At 42.5% G+C, this 12,070-nt stretch overlaps 2 protein-coding genes across 53 annotated transcripts in view; one reads left to right on the top strand and one right to left on the bottom strand.

Annotated features, from left to right (window-relative positions):
- The window catches only part of LOC110258817 (uncharacterized), a 270,157-nt gene that overhangs the window by 29,351 nt on the left and 228,736 nt on the right, over nt 1-12,070 (bottom strand). The gene's annotated exons all lie outside the window — the stretch shown is intronic.
- TLR5 (toll like receptor 5) overlaps nt 1-12,070 on the top strand; it is an 85,356-nt gene that overhangs the window by 49,356 nt on the left and 23,930 nt on the right. For 18 of the 50 annotated variants that reach the window (XM_084978691.1, XM_084978696.1, XM_084978690.1 and 15 more), the window contains 5 exons: nt 5,604-8,086; nt 8,250-8,416; nt 8,650-8,756; nt 9,155-9,302; nt 9,567-9,666. The gene's annotated coding sequence lies outside the window, so the exon portion shown is untranslated. Of the gene's footprint in view, nt 1-5,603; nt 8,087-8,249; nt 8,475-8,649; nt 8,757-9,154; nt 9,303-9,566; nt 9,667-12,070 lie in introns of all 50 variants that reach the window. The other 32 variants (XM_084978674.1, XM_084978683.1, XM_084978663.1 and 29 more) reach the window with 8 other exon arrangements.

Here is a 12,070-nt window from a genome sequence, read left to right as displayed (position 1 = left end):
GTTTTTCTTGTTGTTTTGGCTTTCGTCTTTTTAGGCCCTCACCTGTGGCACATGGACGATCCTGGCTAGGGGTCCAGTTGGAGCAATAGCTGCTGGCCTACACCAGGCCCACAGCAATGCCAGATCCGAGCCATGTCTGTGACCTACACCACAGCTCAGGGCAACGCCAGATCCTTAACCCACTGAGCAAGGCCAGGGATCAAACCCGCAACCTCATGGTTCCTAGCACCATGACAGGAACTGTGGGTTGCGGTCTTTAATTTCCCCAACACATTATTTTTTTTCTACTGTACAGCACGGTGACCCAGTGACACATACATGTACACATTATTTTATCTCACATTATCATGCTCCATCATAAGCGACCAGACACAGTTTCCAGTGCTACACAGCAGAATCTCATTGCTAATCCATTCCAAAGGCAATAGTCTGCATCTATTCACCACGAGCTCCCAGTCCATCCCACTCCCTGCTCCTCCCCCTTGGCAATCGCAAGTCTTTTCTCCAAAACCAAGATTTTCTTTTCTGTGGGAAGGTTCATTTGTGACTTATATTAGATTCCAGATATAAGTGATATCATATGGTATTTGTCTTTCTCTTTCTGACTTACTTCACTCAGGATAAGAGTCTCTAGTTCCATCCCTGTTGCTGCAAATGGCATTATTTTGTTCTTTTTTGTCTGTTTTTCCTGTCTTTTCTAGAGCTGCACCTGTGGCATATGGAGTTTCCCAGGCTAGGGGTCTAATTGGAGCTATAGCTGCTGGCCTACACCACAGTCACAGCAACACCAGATCCAAGCCATGTCTGCGACCTACACCACAGCTCGCAGCGATGCTGGATCTTTAACGAACTGAGCGAGGCCAGGGATCGAACCCGAAACCTCATGGTTCCTAGTCCAATTTGTTAATCACTGCCACAATGGGAACTCCCTATTTTGTTCTTTTTTTATGGCTGGGTAGTACTCCATTGTGTATATATACCACATCTTGCTATCCAATCATCTGTCAGTGGACATTTGGGTTGTTTCCATGTCTTGGCTATTGTGAATAGACCTGCAAGGAACATGCAGGTGCATGTGTCTTTTCCAAGGAAAGTTTTGTCTGGATATATGCCCCAGAGTGGAACTGCTGGGTTATATGGTAGTTTGACATACAGTTTTCTATGGTACCTCCATACTGTTCTCCGTAGTGGTTGTACCAGCTCACATTCCCACCAACAGTGCAGGAGTGTTCTCCACACCACCTCCAGCATTTGTTATTTGTGGACTTATTAATGATGGTCATTCTGACAGGTGTGACGTGGTATCTCGTGGTTTTCATTTGCATTTCTCTAATAATCATCAGTGATGCTGAGCATTGTTTCAAGTGCTTGTTGGCCATCTGTATATCTTCCTTTAAGAAATGTCTTTTCAGGTCTTTTGCCCATTTTTCTTCAATTGGGTTGTTGGCTTTTTGCTGTTGAGTTGTGTAATTTGTGTGTATTTTTTAGAGATTAGGCCATTGTCAGCTGTATCATTTGAAACTATTTTCTCCCATTCTGTAAGTTTTTGTTTTCTTTTTGGTTTCCTGTGCTGTGCAAAAGCTTGTCCCTTTCATTAGGTCCCACTGGTTTACTTTTGCTACTGTTTCTGTTGCTTTGGGAGACTGACCTGAGACAACATTTGTAAGGGTGATGTCAGAGAATGTTTTGTCTCTGTTTTCGTCCAGGAGTTTGATGGTGTCTTGTCTTATATTTAAGTCTTTCAGTCATTTTGAGTTTATTTTTGTGCATGGTGTGAGGGTGTGTTCTAGTTTCATTGATTTGCATGCAGTTGTCCAGGTTTCCCAGCAATTCTTGCTGAGTAGACTTTCTTTTTCCCATTTTATGCTTTTGCCTCCTTTGTCAAAGATTAATTGACTGCAAGTGTCTGGTTTATTTCTGGGTTCTCTCTTCTGGTTCCACTGGTCTCTAGGTCTGTTTTGGTACTAATACCACACTGTTTTGATGACAGTGGCATTGTAATTGTCTGAAGTCTGGGAAGAGATGCCTCCTACTTGGTTTTTGGTCCTCAGAACTGCTTTGGCAATTCTGGGTCTTTTGTGGTTCCATATAAATTTTGGGATTGTTTGTTCTAGCTCTGTGAAAAATGTCATGGGTAATTTGATGGGGATTGCATTGATTTTGTAGATTGCTTTGGGTAGTATCGCCGTTTTTTACGATATTAATTCTTCTATCCCAGGAGCATGGAATATCTTTCCATTTCTTTATGTGTTCTTTAATTTCCTTGAGTAATGTTTTATAGTTCTCAGCATATAAGTCCTTTACCTCCTTGGTCAGGTGTATTCCCAGGTATTCGATTTTTTGAGGTGCAATTTTACAAGATAGTGTGTATTTTTGTATTTCTTTTCTAATATTTCATTGTGAGTATCCAGAAATGTGACTGATTTCTGAATGTTGATCTTATATCCTGCTACTTTGCTGAATTTGTTGATCAGCTCAAGTAGTTTTTGGGTTGAGTCCTTAGGGTTTTCTATGTATAGTATCATGTCATCTGCATACAGTGACAGTTTTACCTCTTCTCTTCCTATTTGGATGCTTTTTATTTCTTTTGTTTGTCCGACTGCTGTGGCTAGGACTTCCAGTAGTATGCTGAGTAACAGTGGTGAGAGTGGGCATCCTTGTCTTGTTCCAGATTTTAGTAGAAAGGCTTTCACCTGTCTCCATTGAGTATTATATTTGCTGTGGGTGTGTCATAAATGGGTCTGATTGGAGCTACAGCTGTTGGCCTATGCCACAGCCACAGCAATGCAGGATCCGAGCTGCATCTGTGACCTACACTACAGCTTACGGCAATGCCAGATCCTTAACCCACTGAACGAGGCCAGGGATCAGACCCGCAACCTCATGGTTCCTAGTCAGATTTGTTTCCACTGCTCCACAAAAGGAACTCTAAACTGTCCTCATTTTTAAACATTTTCTTTTATATTTTCAGCATGAGTGATTTCCACTATTCTTTCATCCAGTTTGCTGATTTGTTCCTCTGTATCATTGAATCTACTGTTGGTTCCTTCTAGTGTATTTTTTTAATTTCAGTTACTGCACTCTTTAGCTGTTTGGTTCTTTTTTATATTTTCTCTTTGTTAAACTTTTCATTGTGTTCCTCCATTATTCTCCTGAGCTCTTTGAACATCTTTATGATCATTACCTTGAATTTGAACTCTTTAATGGGTCAGTTGCTTATCTCTATTTCATTTTTGTTTTTTATGTGGTTCCTTCATTTGGAACATATTTATTTGTTGTCTCATCTTGACTAACCTTCTGTTTTATTTCTGTGTATTTGGTAGGTTGGTTACATCTCTCAAACTTGGAGAAGGAGCTTTTTGTAGGAGATATCCTATGTGTCTCAGCAGCACACTCCCCTGTGATTACCAGAGCTATATGTTCTAGGGGTGACTCCTATGTGGGCTGTGTGGAATGGGCTGACTCTTGTGGATGGATTGGTAGGCATAGTTGGCCCCGGGTCTAGCTGGTTGCCAAACATGTGTGATTGGGGCCAGGTTATGAGGCAACTCACTGTGGAGCCCCGGAGGTAGTCCTGGCTCACCGATGGGTGGACTTGGGTCCTGGGGTGGCTCTTTGCCAAGCTAGGGGTCTTGGATTTACTGATGCCTGGTGGTGGGTGGGGCAAGTTCCTCATATAGCTGACTATGGGGCCCAGGGAGTCCCAGCTCCGGTGTCAGCCCACTTATGAGTGGGGCTGGATCCTGAGGCAGCTCTTGAGATGCCTAAGTTTATTAGAGCTGCTTTGCTGGTAAGCAGGGTTGGGGGGTCATGGAATGGGGGAAGGGTGCGTCCCAGGGCTACTGCTGGCCTGCTAGTGAAGCTGGGTCCTAGACTCTGGCTGCAGAATCCTTTAGGTCCCAGAGTTGGTGTTGGCCTGCTGGTGTTGGTGGGTGAGGCTGTGTCCTAGGGTCTCTGGTTGCAAGGTACTAGGGGGTCCTTAAGCTGCTTTTGGCCCACTGGGGGGCAGGGTGGGGGCCTGGTGACAGGACTGGGTCCTTTGGCAGCCAGAGCCTCAAGGTGGGGAGTTCTTAGGCAGCAGCCTGCTGGTGGTTGGGGATGTGCCCCTTCTACTACCTGCTTGGTCTGAGGTGACCTAGGACTAGGGTCAATGGGCCGGGGGCAGGGCCAGGTCCCAATGCTAACAAACCAGAGGGAGTATTCCCTCTGGTTCTTGTCAGCACCAGAGTCTTCTTGAGAGACTAACCCCCACCCCCAATGGCTGCCACCAGCATCTATGTCTCCAGGGTGAGTTGCAGTCGCCTCCTGCATGAGAGGCTTTCCAAGATCAGTAGGTGGGTCTTATCCAGGCTCCTTTCAAATTACTCTTTCTGCCCTGGGTCTTGAAATGTGTGGGATTTTGTGTGCATCCTTTAGGAGTGAAGTCTTCATTTCCCACCACCCTCTGGCTCTCCTGAATGTAAGCCCCACTGGCTTTCAAAGCTAAACATTCCGGGAGTTTGTCTTCCCACTGTAGGATGCCTGATGTGGGGCTTAGACCCCTCACTCCTTGGTTAGAACCTCTGCAACTGAAATTATCTTCTTGTGGGTAGCCCACTGATTATACAGTGTCTCTGCCACTCCTAGCCATCTTTTTCTGTGCATCTTTAGGTTTTTCTCATCAATAGTTTCTCAATAAGAAGTTCTAATTTGGGGTGCTCATGTGAGAAGGTGAGCTCAGGGACTCCCTACTCCTCCATGTTGGCCACTCCTCTAATAACCACTTCTGGTCTGACATTCATGATTGTTAATAAATTATCTGACTGGAATTCCTTATATTCTGGCTTATGCTTTTGTTCACTCTCAGTAATCAGTGGCAATACAGAGGCCTTGGCCCTCACCTACTGAAGCAACAGACAGTGCCAGGTTCTTGTCCTGAATTTTCTGCTCACTGGGTATGACCACAAAAATTTATTATAGTTCAGAAGGCTGAAAGTCCAGCACAGATCTTGCTGGGCTAAAAGCAAGGTGTCAGGAAACCAGTTTTGCTTTCTGGAAGCTTGAGGGGAGAATATGTTTTCTTGCCTTTTCAAGGTTCTAGAGCCACTACCATTCCTTGGCTCATGGCCATCTTCAAAGTCATCTACACAGCATCTCTCTGACCCTACTTCCATCACCATCTCTCTTACTCTGATCCTCTTTTCTGCCTCCTCTTCCACATTTAAGGTCTATGTGATTATACTGGGCCACCTGTATAATGCAAACTAATCTCCTTGTTTTGAGGTCACACATTCACAAGTTCCAGAGACTGAGACATGGATTCTTCTGTGAACCGCGAGCCCAAATCTTCATTTCTCCTGGGGGGATCTGTTTTCTAACTCCTTCATTTCTTCTAAGTCATTTCCTGTGATCTAGCAACTGAAGCAATGTTGAAGAAAACAGGTCAGGAATGAATAGAGTTCTCTTGTAGGACCTCACCAAAGCTAAGTCTGATGACAGTGTTATTAGTCTTGGGTACCCAAAACCCAGCATCTCAGAGAGAGCATGATGGGAACAATCACAGAAATGAATTGTTAGAGCAGCAGATGGAATCAAATACTGATGACATATTGTTGTATTTCCAGGTGTGGATTTGGTCAAAAGCCAAGTTTATCAATAGAAAATTCCTAATGGAGGAATTTTACCAGCGTTTCCTAGATGGTGAAGACAGCCACGTTGCTCAGGAAGATGACCCTTTCTGGGATCCTGTTGAGGTCATCCACTTGGGCTCGGCTCACATCTGGCTCCAGTCACTTGCCTACTGCATGAAGTTCGAGGACCAAGTGGAGTTTCTGAACTGTGATGGGCTAGACGAGGCAGTGTTGTATATTCCCATAGTCCCCTGCTCCCCAACAGGAAAGTGGGTATCTCCTTCTCAACCTTGTCTAGTTCTGGGTCTGTCAAATTCATAGTAAGCCTGAGTTCTCCTGGAGGGGGGCGGTCAAGTTGGTATCCTGAAGAGGTCATTCATGAGACAAATGAATGAGCCCATTCATTCATGATTCAACCTTATCAAATCTGAGTTTTGCTAGGGCAGCTAAGTAGGCTGACTGGAAATATTTAAAATCCCATGTCCAGGAGCCTTCAAGCAGCTCAGTACTGTGGGATTGGAGACAAAGGAATGAAGAGGACATCCTGCCAAAAGGCAGGTGTAGAAGGACACATGGACACAAACCAAAAGATGGGTTGGTAGAGAAGCCAAGGGTGCCACAGGCCCTTCCACTCACAGACTTCCTCTGGTGCCTGGGAAGCCTGGCACCCACCACATGCACCTGCTCTTTCCCACGCCAGAGGTCTATCCCTGCTGAGGCGGCCCAGAAGCAGAAAGCTGATTTTCCAGCTCACCCTGTCTCCCTGTATAGGTTCTGGTCTTTTTTTTTTTTTTTGTGCCCTTTATCCAGGGAGGGACCGTGGTTTCCTCATTTGGCCTCCTTCTGAACTGCATCTCACCTCTGCTCTAACCCCACTCCTTTACCTTTACCACCCACCCCTCAGGGTATCTTGCCTATTTTCTCTTCTTGAGCAACAGGGAAGTTAGGCAGTTTTTACAAAAGCTCAAGTCTCTGGGCAATTCTAAGCAAATAGGCTGGTAGGAGGTCTGGTCTGGGGGCTGTGTCCTCATGGGTACCCAATGCAGTCTTTTTGCCTTTCCAAAGAGGAAATAGGCTCACGAAGAAGAGACCGAGAGACCAAGATGACCACTGACTCACTGTCTTTACCAGGACTCTAAGCAGCTCCCTGGTCATTTTGCTCCCTCGGGCTTCTGGGCTGCCTGACGGTTCTATTTCCCGCTGTGAATTAACAAAGTGGCATTCTAGTTTACGGATTTCAATCTTTGTGAGCTTGGTTGATGTGAGAGAAGTCTCCTGTTGGAAAGTTGTGCAAGTTGGTTTCTGAGCTTGTGCGCCTGGGGTTGACTCTGGTTATGAAGAGTTCACCAAGGAAGATGATGCCTGAAGAGGCTGCATCTGGGCACCAGCTGGCTTTTTTTGGTGGCAGCCCCTCTGTCCCACTAGGACCCTATCTAAACCTCCAATGCCTGTTTGGAATCCACATCTGGGCGCATTTATTGCAAGAGGCCATATTCCTGCCTCCTCCTTGAGAAGGTCCATATCTTACCTTGAGGTACTAGAGCACAGAGTAGGCTTTTATTAATGTCTCTTTAATGAATGAATTATACAGCTGGTAATATGACCCATCCTTCCTTCAGAGAAGTTGGTCATCTCTTAAGGAGTCTATATGATTCCCACTGACATTACAGTCCCAACTTGCTTGGACCCAGGCTAACCTGTGGTCAATGTTTACCTCTTCTCTTTGTAGAGCATGTGATGAGGAGGATGTGGTTATTGACCCTTTGGAGCTGCTGGGCAAGAGGATGGATTTCCAGATCCACATTGTGCAGTGCCTTGGCACCAAGTGGCTAAAGATGCAGAGCGGGGTATTCAGATGGGGTAACAGCCAGCCCCACAGAGCTGCTGTGCACAAACTGCCCACCTTGTGGGCCCTGGTGGGAGGGAGTCTTTCCTCAAGTTTTACAAATGAGTTGATCATGACATTTTCTTAAGTGTATCCGCTTGTTCAACCCCTAAAGGACTATTTCCTCCATTTGTTTAACAGAGTTAAGCCACGTGTCTCTCCAGGGTACTGGACTCTGGGCAACTATACGGATCCTCCCAAGTAATTGAAGTGAAAACCATTTTAATTATCAGAAAGAATATCCAGTAAAATTGTGTTATCTCAGGAGGATGATTTTTTAAGTTGGAAACAAAAGGACTGTATTAAAATATGGCAGAGGCACCAGATACGCTTAAATGAATTAGGCTAAAAGGATATTAAAAGATAGAGCATTTGAAAAAGACTTTGAAGGACAAAACCAAACCACTATCTCATGTGGAAAAGTAACAATTTTAGATTAAGTAAAAAGTATTTATCAAAATTCTTTTCTTTTTTTCTTAGACATGCAATATTTTCCATGTACTGATGATATGCATATTGAATAGCTGAGATGTTGGAGATGGCTATCACAAGAATCAATTAGAGGTCATCTTTTATCAGCTAAACAAAGCAGGTGATAATTATTTGGCCCATCTGCACTTGATGGGGTGTGTGTGTGTGTGTGTGTGTGTTTAAACAAATTATTTGGACCATCTGCACTTGATGGTGTGTGTGTGTGTTTAAACAAATGTATCCCTTCTGGTTTTAAATGATGTTTTCTGATTTTTTTCCCTCAGGTACAGAATTTATGATCTCCCAAACACTTTATATACCAAGCCTGTATGGAAAACTGTGAATCCCCAAATTGAAGAGACTGTTCAATTTACAGCCTTAAATGCATCTCAGGAGTTTCTGAATTATTTACAGACAAATGCTCTCATTGTTGATTTATGGGGTCTTCAAGGTACCATGTTTACTTCCTCTTCTGCATGGTGTACTCCTCAATCAGGCATCGTGTCAGTGTATCTAGGGCTGCAGAGGTGGTCAGGGTATTGGCAGCAATGGCCAAGAGCTATCTTTCCCATGGCCTCGGGTTTTAGCCCACAGGTGATTATATGGTTTGAATCTCCTCACACAACACTAGGGCTGGACAGTTGAGACATTTTTTTCCTTGATGGTGTCTCCCCCACACTACAGAAGGCTGTGCTGAATTGAGCTGCTCTCAGCCAGACATCATTGTCACAGGTGAAGGCCCCATCATAGTGGACTCCAAGAAAATTTCTACTGTGACAGACACAGGCCAGGTGTGTATATTTATGTGACAGTAAAAGAGATGTCAGAGATGACTAAAAAAATCTCAGATGACAGTTGCATGGGTATCATCAAAAGTTTCCCATTAAAAAAACGTTTTTCTTACTTACGGTTTCCAAAGAGATAGGTTGGGGGGTGGGGGATGGGCTGGGGTTTTGGGATGGAAATGCTATAAAATTGGGTTGTGATGATCAGTGTACAACTATCAATGTAATAAAATTCATTGAGAAACATTTTTCTTGATTTACTCCTGTGTACCTTAAGGATCTTAAATCCTGGTCACCACACCTCCCACCACACCTACTTAGTTTTCACGTGGTAGGAACAACTGCCAGGCTCAACGGACATGCAAATAATCCAGCAACAGGCTAAACTGACCTGTTTTTTATAGACTACATCAAACCAGACACCAGAACTTTATCTCAAGCTGGTCAAGTTAGAAGAGGAGAGAGAACTGCTCAGAAACATCAACAGAGTCCTCAGAGAGGAAAATGTGTTTCTTAAAGAATCTATTGAAAAAACTGGTTCTAGTCAACAAGGTGAGAGGCTGCTCAAGTCTTGGTGTTTAGCTTTTCTCTAAACTCCTACATTTGCAACGTGTGTTTGTCTTTCTAAAGAAGTGAACGTTTAAGCGAGTTAATCTATTAAGTAAAAAATTTTTTCCCCTTTTTTCTTAGATTTCTTAGAGTGGGTCCAAATTGGTGACAAATAAATGCTGATGTAGTAAAATGCATTAAGATAATTACATATATAAATACTTGGATAAATAGATGAATAAATGTTATTTTATCTTTCAATCTCAGCACATAAGGCTTCCAATACCCTGAAGATAAATGGGATGACGGAACAATAACCAGCAGCCAGAACAATGAATCAGATATGCAGGAAGCCAGATGAATGCAGGTGTGTACAAAGCCAGCTACAACAGAGTTTGCCAAAGCTCTTAAGGTGTTCTACCAAAGCATGAATGTGGCAAGAGGGCAGTTTCTCAAATTGAGACATTATAAACCTCCTGTAAGTAACCAGAGTCCTGGATCAAAAGGAATTTTTTTCCACTAAATGTAGATATTTGATAGAAATGCATTTCATGAGCTCAGGGAGGAGCGTATGTTTAAGTAGAAGAGCAGGTCAAAGCCTGGAACAGTGTGAGTCTACACATCTCAGGCCTCCATCCATTGCTCCCATTTTTTACTTTAGTATTCCTCTGGCTGGTTCAGGGAGCCATGCCATTGCAGGATTGATATTCATTCACTTTGGGTTTTTTCATTTGTTTGTTTAACTTTAAAAAAATTATAGTTGATTTACAGTGTTCTCAATTTCTGATGTACAGCAGAGTGACCCAGTTATACAAATATATACATTCTTTTTCTCATATTATCTTCTATCATGTTCCAGTCCAAGTGATTAGATATAGTTCTCTGTGCTATACAGCAGGAATTCATTGCTTATCCACTCCAAATGCAATACTTTGCATCTACTAACCCCAAACTCCCAGTCCATCCCATTTGCTCCCCTTAGGCAACTGCAGTTCCATTCTCTATGTCCATTCACTTCTGTTCTATAGATAGGTATGTTTGTGCAATATTTTAGATTCCACATATAAGTGATATCATATGGTGTTTATCTTTCTCTTTCTGACTTCGCTTGGTATGAGAATCTCTAGTTCCATCCATGTTGTTGCAAATGGCATTCTTTTTTTATGGCTAAGTAGTATTCTATCATGTACTTGTCCCACTTCTCAATCCATTCATCTGTCAATGGACACTGAGGTTGTTTCCATGTCTTATCTATTGTGAACAGTGCTGCAATGAACATATGGGAGCATGTCTTTTTCAATGATAGTTTTGTCCAGATATATGTTCAGGAGTGGGATTGCTGGATTATGTGGTAGTTCTAGATGTAGTTTTCTGAGGTACCTCCATACTGTTTCCCCATAGTGGCTGTACCAATTAACATTCCCATCAACAGTGTAGGAGGGTTCCCTTGTCTTCACACCCTCTCCAGAATTTGATTTATTAATGACAGTCATGCTGACTGGTGTGAGATGGTACCTCATTGTAGTTCTGATTGATGTTTCTCTAATATTTAGTGATGTTGAGGATTTCTTCATGTGCCTGTTGTCTATCTGTATGTCTTCTTTGGTGAAATGTCTATTTAGGTCTTCTGCCCATTTTTCATTTGGGTTGTTTTTTTGTTGTTGAGTTGTAAGAGCTGTTTGTATATTTTGGAGATTAAGCCCTTGATGATTAATAGTTTGCAGCTATTTTCTCCCATTCTGTACACATTGCCTTTTTATTTTAATGGCTTCCTTTACTGTGCAAAAAGGCTTGTAATATGATTAGGTGCCATTGGTTTGTTTTTATTTCTATTGCTTTGGGAGACTGACCTAAGAAAACATTTGTACAGTTGATATCAGAGAATGTTTTGCTTATGTTCTCTTCCAGGGGTTTTATGGTGTCTTGTCTTATGTTTAAGTCTTTAAGCCAATTTGAGTTTATTTTTGTGCATGGTGTGAGGGTGTGTTCTAGTTTCATTGCTTTACATGCAGCTATCCAGTTTTCCCAGCACCACCTGCTAAAGAGATTATCTTTTCCCCATTTTATATTCTTGCCTCCTTTTGTCAAAGGTTAATTGACCATAGATGTCTGGGTTTATTTCTTTGTTGTTTATTGTTCCATTGGTCTGTCTGTTTTTGTACCAGTACCACTGTCTTAATTACTATAGCTTTGTAACACTGTCTGAACTCTGGGAGATTTATGCCTCCTGCCTGGTTTTCCCCCTCAGGATTGTTTTGGCAATTTGTGGTCTTTCATGGCTCCATATAAATTTTTGGATTGTTTGTTCTAGTTCTGTGAAAAATGTCATGGGTAATTTGATGGGGATTGCATTGACTCTGTAGATTGCTTTGGGTAGGGTAGCCATTTTAATGATATTAATTCTTCCATTTAGGAGCATGGAATATCTTTCCATTTCTTTGAATCCTCTTTTATTTCTTTGAGGAATGTTTTATAGTTCTCAGCATATAAATCTTTCACCATAATCAGCTTTCCTCCTAGGTATTTACTTTTTTGGGTGTGATTTTTAAAAGGTATTGTATTTTTATATTCCTTTTCTAATACTTCAGTTAGAAATCAGTTGCATTTCTGTACACTGAGTGTTACTCTTGTATCCTGCTACTTTGCTGAATTCATTGATCACTGCGAGTGGTTTTTGTATGGAGTACTTTACCTCTTCTTTCCAATAAATGCCTTTTATTTCTCTTGTTTATTGGACTACTTGTGGCTAAGACTTCCTATACTATGTTGAA

This window comes from Sus scrofa, chromosome 10, assembly GCF_054392235.1.
Source record: "Sus scrofa isolate SSC_HxYL_T2T_F1_AM1 chromosome 10, Sscrofa_HxYL_maternal_Yorkshire_Landrace_v2.0, whole genome shotgun sequence".
Classification (NCBI taxonomy): domain Eukaryota; kingdom Metazoa; phylum Chordata; class Mammalia; order Artiodactyla; family Suidae; genus Sus; species Sus scrofa.
Note: the sequence above shows the minus strand (reverse complement) of the source record. Positions and strands in the feature narration are given on the sequence as shown.